We start from the raw sequence: 4,915 nt of genomic DNA on the forward strand, positions 1-4,915 counted from the left end.
TGGTACATAGCCCTCTGCCTTTTCATCTTGTCTGTCTTTCTGTGAATGTGGTTCTTGTTCCACAGGCTGCAGGTTTGTAGTTCTTCTTGCTTCTGCTGTCTGCCCTCCAAAAGGCATTTTTCTTAAAAAAGTTAAATAGGGAAAAAACCCTGTTTTAAGAGAAGTCATCTCCCCGCTCCACCCCCGACCTCAGCGGTAGTTATTTGTATGTAGGTTTTCCATTCATCAGCACTTGGACTTTTCCTACCACCATGCTGTCGGGACCCAAGTTCTAGTTTGTGTGAAGGGGGGGCTGTTACTGGGGAGGATGCCCTCCGTACACTGGTTTGATCTGAAATACGAGCGTCTCGATCCATCCCAGTTTTCCGTGTTTCTTGTCATAAGGTGTGACTTCACTGAATAATGAGTTTCCCCAATGAGCTGTATTTTTCATGGGCATGGAACCCACCCAGCAGGTGGTGCTTCCGAGAGGAGGCTTGAGTTCCGGCCAGGCCGAGCTGCGGAGACTTAGGGCCGCTTCCTGGAGGATGAGGAGGAAGGGGCTGGGCGGGGGGTGCAGGGGAGGCACCTCACCAAGTACGGGGTTGTTTCTGTAAAGAACCAGTGCTGACCTGCTCTTCAGCCAGGCTCAGCCACTCCCTTACTGTCTGAGCGTCCCCACTGCCCTCACACTTCTTGGCCTGATGACACTCCAGAGCCTTGAGAAACTCCTCAGATTCCTGTGGATTTCCAATATCCTGAGGTTGTCCTCATCCCTGTCACGTGTAGTTTCCGCTTCCCCCGGAATTCATTTAAATTCCTGACCTGGAGGTGGAATCCCCTTGGCCCAGGCTGGTGGGCATGGAGAAGGGCCGGGGGTTATGATGCAGGCAGTTCAAGATGAATAGCAGACGTCCCTGTTTTTAAAATAACCTCTCCTTCCCGTTCTGCTGAATAAGTGTCAGGCTCACCTCTGCTCCGCCTTCAGCACCAAATCGCCACATGTTCCGTGTTAAAGGAGAGTCAACAGTAGAGTTTAGTTTCTTCCCTAGAAAAAGTAAAATAACGATTTCTCTTAGCTCCCCAATGACGACATTTTTCAAGGTAGTTTTTCAAATTGGATTGTTCTCTTCCTGAGATGCAATCCGGTGACAGCTGTTTTATTTTCCAGTGTCTAAGGTTGTGATATGCTGGCTGAGTCAGTCGGGCTGGCGTGTCATCCTGGTTCTGTGTAGGTTCAGCAAAGCTGAGCCTCGTTTCTCTGATCTGTAAGGGTCTATTTTCTAGGTTATGGGCTTGAAGGAGTTAACTGGTGAAATACCTGTGATAGTGTGTAGCTCAGTGTGCATACCTGTTACCGAATCGTGGGTGGGTGTGGTTTTTCTGGACCCTAAGGGTTGCCAGTTACAGTAGGAGAGATGCTTTTGGTGGCAGGAGGCTTGGAGACACAGAGACCAGAGGCCACGCCGTGAGCCCTCTGATTCCCATGAGGTGAAATGTGCCACCTGAAGCCGGATCGGCCATTTCCCAGTTCAGTTTAGTGATAGAGTCTCTAGACAGAGTAAAGGAATAGCTAATGTCCAGGTATATGTAGGATGATTCTTTGGGGAAAACAGGCCTAAAGGTGAAAGGGGATTCATTTCTAAGTCCCTGCAAATTGAAGTCTTCCTTTAAGAAATATGTTCCATGTACACATCAAAAGGCTAATTTCTTTCCGTGTGTTTATTTCACAAGAACAAATGGGAATTTAAGAAAATTACCTTCACAACCCTTTGATTTTTTGCCATCTTAGTGACTCATGAACCATTTGGGCTTCGAAGAAGTGTTCCTGGTATGATATTCAAAAAGGTTTTTCAATCATTGTTTTATGGTGAACTCTCAAAAAAGTTCCTGTGTCTGGATATTTCTTCTGTGTCTTCTTTTGACGGGCCCTGAGGGAGCATTAGGTTGATGCTGGGAAACTCTGCTGGCTGAAGACCTCTTGCTGGCATTGTTCTCAGAGGCTTTTAGACAATCTCTTATTTGCAGTGTGATAAGATGTAGGCTTCTCTTCATTAAGTTTTTCAAAGGATAACTCTTATTCTGGGAACTCATTTCTTGTAGGCAAACTGTAGTTTTATGTGGCTACTGTACGCTAAAATTCTCTGCGGAATAATAAAATACTAACATCAGTGAATATCACAAGTCCTCCATTCTCCTTATTCCTCTTCTGGTTTTTTTTTTTTTTTTTTTCCTCTTCTGTTTTGTTCAGACTTCTTTATGATGAAAGCACCTCAGTATGACATTTTATTCATATTTTTTTAAGAAGATAATGCATTAGAAATTCTTTCTGTGCATTTTTTAAAGGGTCATGTTTTTCATGCTGTTTGCTAAATTTTGGTTGGAAGTCATTTCATGTTGAACTGTTTTTGGACTTTTCTTGAAGAAATCTTCTTTTAGGAAGTTTAAAGGAGTATTCTGGAAAGAAGATTATACTGGCTTGCTATTGATGCATAGCAAACTACCTCAGAACTCAGTGGCTTCAAACAATGATGGTTTATTATCCTTCAAGCATCTGTGGCTGGGCTCAGCCGAGCGCTTTCTCCAGGATCTGGTGCTGGAGACTGTGCTCTCCCTGCAGTTCTGAGGGCTGCGTGCACGTGCTCTGGTCCATGTGCCTTTCTCTTGTCCTGGACCACGAGGGAGGTCAGGGTCTGCTTGGATCACTGGGAAGACCAGGGAACAAAAGTGATCTCAGGAGATCTGCCAAGGATGAGTAAGAAAGGACACAAGAGACCCATTTTGTGAGAACCCGACAGGTGTGTTTACATAATTGTAGATTTTAACTGTTCGCTTCCCGGCCTCAGCGTGGGGAGCGAGTTGACCTTTAGATTTTGTTTTCCTTGTGGCTGCAGAACCGCCCGCCCCCCTCCGTGTTCTTACGCTCGTGTAAAACCGTGGAGGGTTGAGTGGGGCTCGGCGTAGTAACGTGAGTCCTGGTTTCATGTTATTATACTATATTATATTAAGTTTTATATATATGTTTATATATATATGTTTTCACATATTATGCTATATCATACATAATTTCTATTCTGTTGCAAATACAGCAGGTATTACAGTCTGTGGTTGTGTTTCGAGGGTTAGGAAACAAAGCATGGATTAAAATTGGTAACCAAGGAAAACATTAAGGCCGCCAGACTGCATGTAATGTGTTCTCTAATAATTTGTTAAAAACATACAAATGGCTAGAACTTTATGAATTGTAACTCTGCCCAATGAGTTGTTTAGAAGTCATGAAAGAATAGATTTAAACAGGACACCTTGTAAATTATGAAGTCCTGAGTTTTTGAGATTATTTAATTCATTCAACAGATCTTTACTGAGCATTTGATACACACCTGAGGACCACAGGGGTACGGAGAACAGTGTCAGGAGGTCGTGGCACTTCCCCTCTAGCGGAGAGACAAACACTCACAAAAAGGGTTTAGCTTGGGAGGTTATTGCAGTGAAGGACGATAAAAGATGAAGTTCATGAGAGGAAGAAGGCATGCCAGGCGGTATTAGGGGGTCAAAGCGACATCCCTAAAAATGGAACTTCTGAGTCTGGCTTGGAAAAAGGAAGAGGGGGAGCCATCCATGTATTTCATTGAACATCTTTTTAGTCAGAGGTCAAAGCAGGTACCTGGGGACTTGAGTGATACCAGGGAGCCTCAGGCTGGAAGGCAGGGAAGGGGCGGGGAGGCGGCAGGAGATACAGGCAGGACCTCACGGAGCTGGATCTCAGCGCAGCTGCGGCCAGGCCGCCGTGTGGATTTCAGGGAGAGGGGAAGCCAGTGGGAGATTTTAAACGGGAACTATTCGATCCATCGTTTGCCGACCAGACTAGAGTAGACGTGGAGTCCAGGTAGGAATTTCTTGTAGGGTCTCGCAGACGGTGGCCTGGTGTCAACAAAGGCAGTGAGAAAGGGTCAGACTCGGGCTAGGTTTTGGAGGACGCGTCACAGGATTTGCTGGCAGATTCAAGGTCAGCCTCGGAAGAGGAGCCGGGGATGACCCGAGGGTCCCTGTCCTGTGCATTTTAAGAATGGAGTCGCCTTTAACAGGGCGGGAAAGGGAGAGGCCGGTGGGGAGAGTCAGATGTTTGTCAGCGTGCCTGTTTAAGGTTTCTCCAGACACCCGAGTCTGTGGGCAGGCGTTTACATGGAGGCGCTCCCCTGGAGGAAATGGGGACAGGATTGGGAGTGAGAGGTCACAGGCTGTATTTAAAGCCATGGAAGGGGTGAATCAGTGCCTGGGAATCGGTTCTCCTCAGCATGACCCAACTTACAGTGGAAATTTATTTTTTATTTATTTTTAAAAATTTTTATTGGAGTGTAGTTGATTTACAGTGTTGTGTTAGTTTCAGGTGTACAGCAAAGTGATTCGGTTATATATACATATACCCACTCTCTTTTAGATTCTTTTCCCATAGAGTTTATTACAAAATATTGACTTGAGTTCCCTGTGCTGTACCTTAAGTAGGGCCTTATTAGCTATCTATTTTATATATAGTAGTGTGTATATGTCCATCCCAGTCTCCCAGTTTATCCCTCCCCCCACTTACCCTCCAGTAACTACCCTCCAGTAACCATAAGTTTATTTTATACATCTGTAACTCTATTTCTGTTTTTATAGTAGAAATTTAAATGGCACCAAAATAATTTTAATTTAGAGTTAGACAAACAATCTGTACTTTCTAAATTTCAGTGTAGTTGGAACACATCCATTTTTAACTCTTCAGGTGGCTGCAGACTTATCTGTAACACATGCATTAAAAACCAGAATATCGGGCTTCCCTGGTGGCGCAGTGGTTGAGAGTCCGCCTGCCGATGCAGGGGACGCGGGTTCGTGCCCCGGTCCGGGAGGATCCCACGTGCCGCGGAGCGGCTGGGCCCGTGAGCCGTGGCCGCTGAGC

The 4,915-nt window shown here is 45.5% G+C and overlaps 1 protein-coding gene across 4 annotated transcripts in view; it reads left to right on the forward strand.

The window, feature by feature from the left end:
- Positions 1-4,915, forward strand: part of SPOCK3 (SPARC (osteonectin), cwcv and kazal like domains proteoglycan 3) — a 466,152-nt gene that overhangs the window by 42,989 nt on the left and 418,248 nt on the right. The window lies entirely within an intron of this gene.

This window comes from Physeter macrocephalus, chromosome 9 (assembly GCF_002837175.3).
Source record: "Physeter macrocephalus isolate SW-GA chromosome 9, ASM283717v5, whole genome shotgun sequence".
Taxonomy (NCBI): Eukaryota; Metazoa; Chordata; class Mammalia; order Artiodactyla; family Physeteridae; genus Physeter; species Physeter macrocephalus.